Source organism: Lactuca saligna, chromosome 3 (genome assembly GCF_052625555.1).
Source record: "Lactuca saligna cultivar CGN05327 chromosome 3, ASM5262555v1, whole genome shotgun sequence".
Lineage (NCBI taxonomy): Eukaryota > Viridiplantae > Streptophyta > Magnoliopsida > Asterales > Asteraceae > Lactuca > Lactuca saligna.
Window position 1 is genome coordinate 89,427,660 of NC_136419.1, and position 15,840 is coordinate 89,443,499.

Here is a 15,840-nt window from a genome sequence, read left to right on the forward strand (position 1 = left end):
ATGTGGACCATCAACACACTTTATAGCATCATTATTTAACCCTATTGTGGGTTTTTGAATGTAGTAATCACCATATTCTTCCAAAGTCTTTCCTTATAGGGATGCAAATGGTCTATCGACATTACATTCAATTTTGGCGCCCTATTAATAGATGAAATAATATAATAATAAGGCATACTACACATAAAAATAATTATAACTTAACATGTATAAATAAATTATTTTAAAAATAATAAACTAAAATAACCCAAAATACCCTTTCGTCCATCAATATCATTCCAATCATACGAATTTGTTTCCACAGACGGATGATTCGAACCTTAATCATGTAGTCATCTTTTGCAAGTGCCAAGTCACTGATCATGGTAACATTGGTGTTTTCCATTAAACTGTAAACAAAACGTAGTAACAAAGATTAGTTGTTATATAACAGAAAAGTATTATAAATAAATGACAAAAATAATTTAAGGAAATACAAATCAGGGACATATAAGGAAATATATGGTGAAATGTTAAAAATACCCTTATGTGAAAATACCAGCAATATATGTAAAACCAAACAGAGAAGAAAAAAAATTTGATACACTTTTATGTTCAAAAGGCAATTATGTTGTGGATAATAAAATGAAGGTGAAAACATACCATTCCTTTAATCGACATGTATGCTAAATGTCAAGTAGGAAGGTATATTTTTTGTGAAATAAATGCAAAATATATAATATATAATATTGGCATATATGTAGCCACTGCTTTAATCGACATGTATGCTAAATGTGGGAGTGTAGACCATGCATTTCAAGTTTTTGAAAACATGCCTTTCAAGAACATTGTCACATGGAATGCCATGATTTCTGCTTTTGCTTTCAATGGAAGGGCAAAAGAGGCAATATTGTTATTTAACAGAATGCCGGTTTTCACTTAAACGACAACATATGGTTTTTTTAACTCGGAGTAAAAGTGCAAAAAATAACAATCACAATTGTTGCAGGAGGGTGTGTGACAGGGAAAAAAATTTCTTTGAGGCATTTAATTGAACACCTTATATGCAGTAAAAAATGTGTAAACAGTTAGTATATAAATTTGTATATAATAATCGACCATATGATGGAAAGGAGAAGAGGAAAACATCAAATGTTCAAATAAAAAAGAATCAAATAATTTTGGTGATTCTGTAAAGTAATTGTATCGATAATTACATAGGCTAACCTGGTGTAGAAGATATTGTTGATAATGGAGTTTGATGATGAACGTGGTGATGCTGTAAATCTTCAATCTCTCAATAAAAGGTGCCATATGAATAAGATTGAAGCTGTATATATTTTTCAAATTTGATTTTGGAAAGGATATGAAGAATAGCTGTGATTGAATTGATTTGATAACTTTCTGCAAATTAGAGTCAATATGAGTGTTGATTACCGACAATTGTGTATGCTATTTAGGGAGATGTATTTGGAGTAAATGTATTTATTGACAAAAAACTGAAGGATATCGCCGTTTCCTTTATTTCCTTTAATTTTGTATAATGCAGCAAATAAATGAAAATTTTTAATTTGAAAAAAAAAACAAAAAATCCATAATTTGCCAAGTGAAAAAGAATTTAATTGGAAAAACTATAAAAATGTCATTTGTCATATTAAATGAGAGGTTGCCATGTGGCAGAATCATTTTCATTTATTAAGGGAGATAAAACATGAAAGAGATTAGTGTGAATATTTTTTTTTACTGACTCGTTAATGGTTAGATGTTAAATTTATCTAGTTAATTCGTTTATGTTCATGGTTAAACTTGGGACCTCCAATTTAAAAGGCTTCTATCCAAGTGGACCATTTTCATATTGAAAAATATACTTTAATTAGTGTATTATTTTCTCTATGCCAAAATTATTATCTACAAAAAAAAAACATATATATTAAGGAAGCATTAATTACCACTAACTTTATACATAGTTTTGTCATTAGTTTGTATTTAATGTACCATTAAATGCTTAGTTGGTTAAGTAATAATGACAGACTATTTTGATAAAAATGTTATTTATTTTTAGAAGTGAACCATTATTTTGGGACAAACCTAAAAGGAAAGATGGACTATAATTTTGGGATGGAAGGAGTATTATTTTTATGTTATAACCATAAGTAATATAATATCAAACGAAATATTCAGACCTCTTATGATTGCACACACACACACACGCACGCCCCCCCCCCCCCCCCCTACACACACACACACACACATATATATATATATATATATATATATATATATATATATATATATATATATATATATATATATATATATATAGGGTAAGGTTTATGTGAGACCACTATATTTTGTGAGACAGTGAGATTCAATCCTAACCACTTATTTTGTAGATAAAAAAATATTTTTAAACTGCAAAATAATTGAATTTTTGAAATTTTTTTAAATATTATTTTGGTCACTTATTTTATCAAAAAAATAATAATAATAAAAAAACTACCGATTTTTTAAAATATCTATTCTAGTAGAATATTAGAATATTTTACATATCTAACAAATCTACTAGAATACTAGAATATTCTAACATTCTAAAAATCATATTGGAATATTTATAGTGTAATATTTTATTAGAATATTTCACGTATTTAAAAAAAAATGGTTATTTTATTTATTTATTTTTATTATTTTTTTTTATTTTTTAGGTAAAGAAAATGACGAAAATAATAATTAAATTTTTTTTTTTTCAGATTTTTCCTTTTATTTTGCAATTTTAAAACTAATTTTAGAATAAAATTAAAAAGGTTTCAAATGAATTATATATATATATATATATATATATATATATATATATATATATATATATATATATATATATATATATATATATATATATATATATATATCTTATTTGCCCACATTGTTCTAAAAATGCACCTCATGATACAAACAAACACATTTACTGCTGCATTTTAATTGACAAAATGTTACATGATTTTTTTTTGATATATAGTTTTGTGTTGGAATCCAATGGAATTAGAAGGAATTGGAATTTAATTTCACCATTTTTTTTGTTTGGTTCAAGATTTTAAAAGGAATTGAACTCCTAAATGAGTCAAATTTTCCGTCAAACAAGAGAAAACAAATTCTATTAAAAAACTTAAGAAATTAAAATTCTTTTCAAGTGAGAATGTTAAATGTAACCATATTATCCATTTTACTTGTAACAATATATATGAAGCCCTTTTGTGCCACCATCACTACCACCCACCATCCACCACCACCGCTACACACCATCACCACCACCTCCACCGCTACCCACCATCACCACCACCGGTACCTTTGCTACCACCACCTGCCACCCACTAACATCATCCCCTCCACCACCATCGACTACCCACCACCGCTATGACCACCTCTGCCACAACCACCACCACTACACATCACCGCCGTCATCACCCACTACACACCACCTCTACCACCACCCATAACCGCCACCACCACCGTCACCACCTATACCACCACACTACCTTTCACCTCCACGACCACTCACCACCACGCCTATACCATCACTGTCACCATCACCGTCATCACCTCCGCCACCACCACCAACACCTTCATCACCAACACCGTTACTTCCACCATTGCCACCTCCACCACTACACCACCCACCACCTCCGTCACTACTCATGACAACCACCATCGTCATGACCTCCACCACTACTCACCATCACCTTTGCCGCCATCATCACCACTATTGTCACCGTTAACATCACTGTCATCACCATCATTTACAAATTTTATAATTTAATATATTTTTACATATAAATTATAAAACAAAGTAAAAATAAGCAAAAAAAAGGGTAATTTTTTCATTTTATATTATTTCAATTTTATTTTCAACCAACCAAAAATATAATATGAAATTAGATTCAGTTTTCATTCCGGCCAACCAAACAACATATGAAATTGGATTGCAATTTCTGACAGATTCAAATTTAAAAAAAAAACATTCAACGAACCAAAAACCACTTAAGTTTTCTCGAGATTCCTTTCTAAATCAAATAATCAATTTATCCCTTGTATGCAATTTTGTTTCGCGATTTATTCACGAGGTTCGCTAATTCCAGAGATTGTATGTTGGTTATTGTTTTACATTGATAACTTTCGTTGATGACCAAATAATAGTTTTTTTCAATATCTTCTACCATCTTTTAATGAAACTTCTTTAAATCTATAATGCATTATCATAGTATTTTCTACCATCTTTACCTTGAACCTTGGAACTTATATTTGAGTATAAACTATTTTCGTTGAGTAATTTGATGGTGAGAATTATATAACATGTGCTAGATAATCAAATCATGTACTATCTTGCAAATATTCCACTCTTAATATATTGTCCACAAAAAATGGCATGATGAGGTGAATGACTTTACTGCCACAAACAGCTATGTTGTATGTTGTAGATCTAACATAAAAGTAATGGCAAAAAGTAACAATAAATATTACAATAAGGATAAAAATCTCAGTTAATAGCAAAAATTAAACACCACATGAGGAACAAAATACACAATTAACTAAAATTTCGGGGACCATCCAAGCGAAAAATATGAAATTGGGACGAGAGCATTTGTGATAATTTGTTTTTTTAAGTAAATATATAACCTTTAAAGTATTTGTACTATCGAATTATAGTTGAAGTTAGGGGAAGATGATTTAAAAGATAACCAAGTTTAAAAAATATACAAAAAAAAAATTATTGTCTTTTTTTAGTACACAAAATATCATTAAACCGATTATTGTAGGTAACTATCATTTTATCTATCTGGTTTTCAAAATTTTCAAAAAATATCATTGTTATTTTTTTAGTACAAAAAAAATAATAATATTAAAATATACTATTTGTACACAGAATACTAACGAATGTTCAAATAGAATCTTGTGGTAATCAGGTAGTTCAGGTAAATGGAAAAATGACTTAAAAAACATAACGAAGTTTCCAGAATATTAAAAAAAATATCATACTTTTTGTCAACTTCGTTGTCGGATTGTGTAGAACACAGTCATCGGGGATGATACACTTTCATATCAGTTCAACAGTTGTGCAATCTTTTTCATTCTCTCACTCGATCGTTCTTGTGGTAACAAGAAAAATAAACGGGTAATAACTTAGATAAACATTCTTGCTTCCCGATCACATTATATGCCTCAAACCTAATATATATATATATATATATACACACACACACACACATTAGTGTTGGGACACAAGAGAGACGTAAAGGACAAACATGCGTGACGTTATGTCATGAGAATTCCTAAATATGGATGTAGAGAGTAGGAATTGCTTTTAATTATCTGGAACCGATGAGAGATGAATTGCTATGAACAAGCAGTGTTATGTGGCTGATTTGATGACAATTTGTAGTCAAAGTATATATATATATATATATATATATATATATATATATATATATATATAGAGAGAGAGAGAGAGAGAGAGAGAGAGAGAGAAGAAAGAAAGAGAAAGACATGTGTTGGAGCCCTTGAACGAGTTGCATACTAATTGATAGATTCTTAGTTTTGTGTTTTTCTATGAATGTATTTAGATATAAACTGATCGACTGAGGAATAAAAAAGAGCTCACAACTGGTAGGATGGTGAATGAATAATCTCCGATGACCGCGTTTTACATAATCCGGAAACAACGAAATTAACAAAATGTGTTTTGAAAAAACAACAATAGTATTTTTTTTTGAACAATTTGGAAACTTCAATGGTATTTTTGTACTAAAATGAGTACTTTGTTAGTATTTTGTATACAATTGTATACTTCAATGGTATTTTTTTTTTAACATTTTGAGAACTTCGTTACATTTCTAAGTTATTTTTCCGTTTACCTGAAATAACCGGTTAGCACAAATTTGAATACATATGTATTTCGTTGGTCTTTTATCAACAAAAAATATACGTTAATGATATTTTGTGTACTAAAAAAAGACAATGAGTTTTTTTTTTTTTTTTTTTTTTTTTGTACAATTTTTTGAACTTCATTACCTTTTTAAGTCATTTTCCCTTAAGTTAACAGAGTATATGGTACTTGTATTTCTAGAAATATACAAAACAATGAAATATATTGGTAAGTCAAATTTTTGTATATAAAAAACTTTAAAACTTACAAGAACGTTACAAGTGTAGGAAAGAGGATACATTGGAATGATCAAGTAAAATCTTTGCTTCGGTGATACCAGTCTTATAGTGAAGCACGATAAATTGTAGGGAAGTTGAATTAAATTGATGGTGTTTTGTGACCATGGAATTCAAGAAATCCATCCTATTTTTGGAAAAGATAGTTAAGACCAATGACATGTTGCTAACGATTAATTATTGAAATTCCTTAAGGGCCGCAAGCGATATTGGGTTCTCTAGTATACATGTTACTTTGCAATTTATTTAACCGAGAAATGAGGTTTATAGAACCCGAATATCACCCACAAACCATACTTTAAACTTCTATCACCAAATAACCCCTTAATTTAAGAACAAGAACCTTAATCTCATGAATGTTGAAAAGTTATCACTATCGATGTACGTCATGAATTTTCCAAAATCGATGGAGCCCAATGATATTTAGAAGTGTTGCAAGGCCTATAGGTTTGTTTATGATGTATACACTACAAGAAAACTATCCAAGCTTAAGAAAAAATTTTGTTTTGTGATATTTCTTCGAGTATAAGATAGGTTATGAATTAATGTTCCTTACATGGGATTTTGTTGGGATAACAACAAAACAAATTAAGCATTTTAGACAAATATCAAAACAAACATTGATGAAATTTGAGGGATAAAATTTCTCAAAAACTAAACACAATATTTAACATAATTCGTTTAATGTTACCTACGTTCACGGGCAAATGGGAGAGGGAAGGTTTTATTAAACTTTCAAGAAAAAGTACAATCACACACAAATGTTGTTGAAACATGAAGTGATCCTCGACAACTAAAAAATGTATCGAAGTACCGACGACCCGTTTTGTTTGTTGCGGTAGAAGCTTTTGTTGAAGATCAATTGCGAAGACTTAGAAGATCATATTGAAGACTTGGTTTGCTGGAGTGAAGGAGGTTAACATGAAGAGAAATTTGTTTTTGTCTTTTGTACGCTGAAGTGTTAGAAAAGTAATGTTCACTTTTTCTGACATTGTGTGTTAGATGAGCTATGTCAATCCAACCGTGGCAAGCATGACCACCTTACTTTGGAATATTTTATTATTTGTCTTTTAGTTCGTTCTATTATATATAGATGATGATGTTGACCGATTTAAGCACCACTTCTTAGACTTTCATTGTATCACTTTTAATTGAATACAAGTCTTTATTATCTTCATGATCTCTTATTTATGTTGTTCATCAATTACTAACTTGTGTTTGATTGAAACCTTGTTATGATTCAACAAAGTATTTTACTTTCTTTATATTACTGATTAATCTTGTTGTTGAGCTTTCTAGAAGATCCATTGAAATTAACTTACATTTCCACAAATCAATATTAAAGTTTTTCTCTCAACAAATGTTACACATTGCTTGAACTCTCAAAACAAAAGAATATCTCTTGCTTACTATTTTCTCCAAAGGATGTTCATTTAACCTCACAATGATCCTCTCTTGAAATTATTATGCACATGCATACACCCACAAGGAATAATGAATGAGATATGAGCCTATTTATAAGCAAGCATGGGAAACCCTAATTCTGATGGGTCAGATGCATCCATAATTAGTATATAAAGGGGACGCCCTAATTTCCAACCAATCACAAAATGTCATGTAGGGATTCTAGAACCTTCAACATCATCCATGAACAAGGGCATAGTTTTATTAGGGAGAGGGGGTTGTGCCCCCCCCCCCCCCCGGTCCCCCCCTTCTGATTTTTTGGTTAGAGGTAGCCCTTATACTTTAATTTTATACATATTAGGTCCAAAAATATAAAATTTTGGTTGTGGCCCCTCCTGTTCACCGATTTTTATATATATTATATTCCCCCCTCCCCCCGCCCCCACCAAAAAAAATCAAATGTTGAAGCTCCGTTCCTGTCCATGAACATCATCCATGATCATTATCCATGAGCATTATCCATGAGCATCATCGATGATCATCATCCATAAGCATCGTCCATAAGCATCATGAATGAGCATCACCCATAAGCATCGTCCATAAACATCATCCGTGAGAATCGTCAATGATCATCATCCTGCCAAATGGTGCCTCTTGACTATATATGGCGCATCCATCAATATGGAACCTCTCTGATGCTATATTCCCTTCTCATATGCTTCATTATCATCTTAGGTGATCTATTCCCTTCTTAGTTGCTCGAGTATGATACATGATGCTCACTTATATATCTAAGTGCTCTATTTGACATTCTAAATGCTCCAGTAAAATATCTAGATGCTCTATTAAATTTGATCAAGTCTTCACACCCCAACTGATAGGTTTCTTGGATCTTCAAGAGACTAAAATGGTTATAATGGACTTATTTAAAGAGCATAAATGTGTGTGGGGAAATATCCATTTGTATTATGCTTGCAACACATCTTGGGGTATGTCAGGTGATAATATTTTTATTTGGGATCCCCCGATGAATATCATGCCACTTATATGAAAAACATGATAATTATAGAAGGGGAATGAGTTTTCCATAAACTTAAATGTTATATGATTTACATTATGCGCCTCAAGAAAATGGAAAGAAAAACACTCATTTAGATGTACATTCAACATTTTATTCATAAAAATCCTAGATGTTATATTTTAGAGTAAATTAAACGAATCGTCGAAAGCACGGTTAGTCACTATTTTCAAAAATTAATTCGGATCGTCCCTTATCAGGTTAAAAGCTGCACATTTCATCACTCGTTAGTTTAATTGTGCGCGCTTCATCCCTTGCGAGACATGAAATGACTGTAATATCCTTTTTAATTTGTTTTTCAATTATTTTGATATTTCTATTATTTTTAATTATTAAAATATATTTTGATTAAAATTGTGATCCATCTAACCTTTTTATAGTTATAAGCCTAATATATATATATATATATATATATATATATATATATATATATATATATATATATATATATATATATATATATATTTGTTGAGAACACGTGACCACCACAAGAAATTTACGCCACCACCGGAAAACTAAACAACCACAATCGAAAAACTTCTTGACCGCCATCATTGACTAACGTCTCATTTCGCTTACTTTGTTCATGTCTAATGAGTACCACCTCCATCAGAGATGTAGATCACTGTCGGAAATAAAATCAACACCCTCAATTTCTCTCCCCCTAATCTCCCGTGATCTTCTCATATAACCCTACCGATGTCATCAAAAGTTGAGAGCCATATCGTTGCATGAAACCCTAGCGCTATTGAAACCATCATATTTCTTCTTCACCCGTTGAAACCAACATATATCTTCTTCACATAACAAAACTCTAGATCTGAGGTGATGGTTCTAAAGATCTAATGAAGAGAATGACAAAAATCATATGAAGAGAGGGATCGAATACATGTGTTATTCTCTGATGGTCCAAATCTCAGACAAAGACGTTAACACGTCTGATAATGGTGTTAGTCATCGACGATTAGGCTTTTAACAATATGGTGATTGTATTAATCATCTGTGAGATAGAAAGGGAGAGAAGTTGTGGCTTCCGATGGGCAACTATATTTCGCAGCGATGGACGATGGCTCCGGTGGAGAGGTAGTGGCGAGAGGTTTCTGATGGAGAGAAGGTAAAAAAAGGTCATCAGATTTTAGGGTTTCAAGATGTAAAGGTATTCATCTAGGGTAGGGTTGTATGTGGTAGGACCACCATCTTTTCTAAAAAATACTTAATCAAAAATAAACAAATTAAATTGAAATACTTTTTAATAATTAAAATTAATGAAACATTAAAAATAATTGAACAAGAATCAAAAAGACTTGGTATTGTTTTCTCTCAAACTACGACCAATGATTTTAATGATTTTATTAAAGACGTTAATCTTTGCCAGCTTCCAATAGGTGGGCATTCGTTTACTAGAACTAGAATAAAGAATAGTGGAGACAAATTTGGTAAGTTGAATAGAGTTCTATTCTCGGAAGAAGTGCTTGATACTTTCCCGAATATTACATGTGAGGTGTTGGATATGTTGGTTTTTAATCACCGACGAATAGTTTTTAACCATAATGTTAATGAATATGGGCCCATTAATTTTAATTTTTTTAATTTTTGATTGGATATTGGATAATTTGATCAAACCATGAGGAGTACTTGGGAATTGGGATGAATATGTAGAAGTGGGCTCTTGCAATAAATTCATCTTCTTAGGAACACGTTAAAAAACGTAAAAAGAAGTATTAAAGCTTGTCATAATGACTACAACAAGAAAAAGGATGTAGATAGAAACCTTATTCGAAAGAGATTGGTAAGTTAAGAGAAAACTATTGAAGCCATATATGTTATAGATCAAGTGGTTCTTGATCGTATTGAACTTATAATAAAAAAAAATGGCAAAATCTGACAAAATAAAGATGCTTAATGTTGAAAAAGTAAAATGGAGTGCTAAGCGAGATGAAAACTCCAAAATTTTCATGGTATTTTTGAACCAAACAAATAGGTTGGAGTCGTCTTTTCCCTTCAAGAGGTCAAAGATGCTATTTAGTCTTAGGGCTTGTGGAGGTGAAAGACCTTATGATCAAAGATACTATGGAATTTGTCATGGAATTCCATGATTTTTCAATTATTTCTTACGCTTATTCTAAAGATTTGTAGTCCTATGATAGTGAGGGATTTTCGGTCCATGAGTTTGATTTGATAGGAATCCCCTATTAAACTATTGCCAAGGTTATGGCTAATAAACTCGCAAAGTTAGTGGATAATGTAGTAGGCATGGAGTAATGTTCCTTTTTAAAGGTACACAAATTTTTGATGGTCTAAGTTATGGTGAATATGATAAGAGACTAGTATAAGAAGAAGAAAAAGTAGGTTATTATGTTTAAAGTTGATTTATAAAAAAACATATGATTCTCTATCATTATTACTTGGAAAAGATCATGTATTTTATGGGGTTCGGTTCCAAGTGGTTGGGTTGTATTCGATCTAGCTTGGTTTCGACTAGATCTTATATTCTAGTGAATATTAACGCATCTAATGAGTTTCATATTAAGTGATGGATTAGACAATAAACTCTCCTTTATCTTGTTCGGCAATTGAAGGTTTAACACCATTCACAAATCACCATGCTATTGGTGTGGTTTTATATAAAAGAGCAAAAGTGGGGTATTTTGACTTTGTAATTTCTTACATTATCTATGTTGATGGTGTGCTATTATTAGGATCATGGTAGACTAGGATCATCTAACATTGTTTTATTTTGAAACGTTTTTAGTTAGGTTGGTAGGAGTAGAGCGGGGAAGGGAATTGCATCCCGACACACAACATCGAGGCTGCGATTTAGGTAGTGCGGAGAAATGGTGACAAGAGGGTAACCATCCCTCTCTCTTATCATGTGATTGACCAACTCTATTCTTTTGTATTTTCTTTATTGTTTTTAGTTTTTATACATAATTTAATTATATATAAAAATTATATCAAAATTTATGGTTTTTAACTATCTACAAAACAAATATATATATATATATATATATATATATATATATATATATATATATATATATATATATATATATATATATAATATTTTTTTAATTTAAAAAAAAAGAGAGAGTAAAATATGACAATTTCCTAACTTTTGGTGATTGAAAGGAGATGGAATGGAAACTTGATGTGGCATATAAAAAGTGAGTAATGAAAGGTGAGTACACCTTCCAGTATTAGGTTCAAACAAATCTTTCTGTCTATATTGACCGGAAAGACAGTTTAATATGCACAAAAAATGGGTTTAAAAAAATGGATTTTTCCCCGTAAGATATATCTTTCCTAAAAAACTTTAAAACCATATTTTTTTCTAGTTGAATAGGTTGGAAAGACTTTGCTTCTTTCTTTCTTGCATTATTAATTTCTTTTAAATAAGTTTTTTGATTTCTTTTTTATTGAATTATTATATATTAATAAATTTTATTTTTAATATATAATATTTATATATTAGTTAATATTATTTTATTGGATTATTAGTTTCTTTCAAATAATTCTTTTTTGATTTCTTTTTAATGGATTAATTCTTTTTATTGGATTATTATATATTAAAATAATATTATTTGTAAATATATAATATTTATATATTAATATATATTATTTTATTGATTATTAATTTTTTTTAGTTAATTTTTTTAATTCATTTTTACTGGATTAGTTCTTATTTTTTGTGGACAACACTACCATCATCATAATATATTTTGAAAAAAATTCATCCATCCTACCACTATTGAATTTAAATATGGTCAAGAATCACATGTTGAGTTAGAAAAAAAATGTAAAATAGTAGAAAAAACATTAACTTGAAAAAAAAAACTAAAACAACCTAATCGACATTCTATTTGGGTTTTTAAATAATTATTGTGTAATTTTGATTGTGTATGACAATTTGTATGTTTTTATAATTATTCAGTAACTTCATCCATCACAATATAGAACAATTGGGTAATATTGTCATTTTGCATCATTCAACACAGTCAATCAGATGTACAATCAAACAACATAGTTTCTTTCTCAGTAAAAAAACTTTCTCATACAACACTTTCCTATACAGCACTTTCCCGGACAAAAACTATCAAACGAGGCCTTACTTTGTGGTTAAAAATTAAACTTGTTTGTTGTTGGTGTCAGTTTTCAAATAGTTGTAAAACTTAGAGATTTCCTTTCATTTATCTAGATATTCCGATAAAATCTAAAAAAGAAATCAAAATCAATTATTGATAGGTTTCATAAAAAAAATATCAAATTGGAAAAGTACAACCTATGCTTTGAACCTCGATGTTAGGTTCTCTTGGATTGCAATGAGCAAGAGAGCTAAGGTTTTTTTTAGTGATAATTATAACCAAAAGATTGAATAGGTGAAACTAGACATGTTTTGTTAGAAATGCGGGGGTATAGATATACTTGGATCAGTGAGAGTTGTGAAACACTTTCAGATTAAAACATTTCGAGGGTACATTCAAAATATCTAATCGGATGAAACTCACTATTTTTCTAGAATATAGAATGAAGAAGATGTTATGAATCTATACCTAAAAGAGAATCCAAAATTGATCATATATAACAGAAAACTAACTTTTTGTCTTAAAACTGCCATATGGTAGTTATATATAAATAACTTCCTATCCAAAAATGACCATATTACTTGTCATAAACTACCATAAAACCGGGTCTATAAATGGATCACAAACCGGGTGTTTTTATCAAAATACAGATACCGCCCCTTGGACCCCGCTCCCAGGGGCGCTGCCCCCTGACCCCCGTTAGTTCAGCGACTTCGCCTCTAAATAGCAGTATACTTTCAACAATAACAAAATCAAACAAATGTGCACTCAGCACCATACTAATTTGTTCGATAATTGTCAAAGTGACATTGATAAACAAATTAACCCCATTACAATTAAATAATATTAGTGATATAAAATCACCAACATGTTTTTGCTTTTAAAGAGAAAGAGGATTATCTATACATAACAATTAATATTTTAAAAGATTATACAACTTATATATAAGCCGTAGATAAATTTTTATGCATAATAAATAATCATTATTTACAAATCAACTCTCAAAGAAAAAAAATGTGGAATTAGCAGTGGAGGTTTAGGGTCACTACTTCAAAAATGACTATTGGAATTTATTAATGAAGACACACATATACGGGTAAAGGTGATTCAAGTTTTAAACGTTTTTCATGTGGGTACGACTTCTAATTTTGACAAAAACCGAGACCATGTATTAGGCTAATCGGTATGATCACCACCAACCCACTAGAAAAGTGTTGTTATATATACGTCATATCAGGTCCACTACATGTCTACCACCAAACCACTAGTCTGAAACTAATTGGATTTATTTTTTCTCCCGTGTCCCCCCATTACTATACGTATCATAATACGACATAATTGTATGCTCTTTTTTTCGATTTAGGTTTTTGTGACCATGTAATAAAGTTGGTATCTATATATATTTATCTAAAGATATATCTTTCATTACAATAGTTATATGACAGGTAGGTTTTTGTATCGCAAAACTATGCCCTCGAGCACGAGGTTTTAATCTCTAGTCATTGAAAATGGTTACAACTCATTTATGTTTATCTTTTTTTTGGATTTAAATAAATTAAAAACAATAATTGTTAAATGAAAATAAAACATAAATATTTATTAAAAACACACAAATTAATTCCTAAATCACTTTAAAACATTAAAAAATTAAAAATTAAAACCCAAATTACTAAAATACATAGAATATACTACTCGTCATCGTTGTCGTCCTTATCGTCGTCGACCTCATTTTCAGCATCACATCCTCATTCTCCTTGATTATCGTCATTGTATTTTTGGGATTGCCTTTGCCACATGTGCTCAGTCAAATTGTAACGCCCGATGGTTCCAAGGTATTAATAATTTAATTAATGGTCTAATTGTGTAAGTTGTGTGGACTTAGTATATTGGGCATTATTGTGTGTGTGGGCTCACTAAGGTCTTACGCTGGGTGTAAGTCTGGTGTATGCGAGTCGTAAGTTGATCAAGTGAAACGTAGAGGCATGCACGTACGTTTAGCGTACAGGTTGGTACGCGTAACCTACGTGGTTAGGACAAAAAACCCTAATTTTTAGGGTGCAATCCCTATATAATGTCATTATGTCCCAAGTGATGGCCTCCTTATCAGCCTCTTGTGTCTAGAAACCCTTAAATTGAGTACACCTTCCATTGATTAGTGTGTGAGATTTTGGTGTTCATCTTTGTGCATTTTGAAGGAGTTGAAGAAGCTAGAAGTTGCTTAGCCTGAAGAGGAGGTCTAGGATCCAGAAACTATACCTTATTTGCCAAGCTTTTGACGTATCAGGTTTTCATCTTGTTTGCTAGATGCTTAGATTGTATGTTTTTATCCATGTTTTGGATGGATGTTAGTATTAGGATGTCCCAAATTCCTATTCCTTCGGATCTAAGGTCTTCATGGACTCCTTTTACATAAAGGAGCTAACTTTATGGATTTTAAGGGCTTCATGCATCTATTAAGTCCTTCTTAAACCCTTTTTGAGTTTTAGAGCTTCTTATGGTCATGCATGGACGTAAAGTTAGCAACTTTACATAGCATTTCAACTTAAAGGGACCAGATATGCATTCTGGAGCAAAGTCTTAACGAATTAGGAGCTTAGTCTTGAAGTTGGCTAAATTGGTTGAGTACGCTAGGCGTATAAGCCTGACGCGCAGAGTACAAGCCTTCGATGCGGTATGCTTAGCGTACCATCTAAGTACGCCTAACGTACTCAGTCTGATGGCATTTCAATTATTGGACTTTCGGTGTGGGCCTAATTGGAAATTGGGCCATATTTTGGGCCTTGGTAGATTGTTTATCTCTTGGGCCCATCGGATTGAGCTTATGGGCTTCACTCTTGGACCAAGCTAAGGTATGGGTAAAATGGTCTTTTTATCCCAAGTAGATATTTTTGGTTATTATGTAGATCCCAAATGTTAATTAGTTATTCTGTGGCAGTTGATAGCTCTAGGAGCTGTAGAACCAGTAGCCAGAAATCATTCGTTTCATTCAGCTTTTCGAGGTGAGTTTCCTTATTGGGTTTAGCGGGTCAAACGCACCATACTGGCCCATGATTATGATATGTTAGTATGCTAACTGTCTTTGTGACTCTT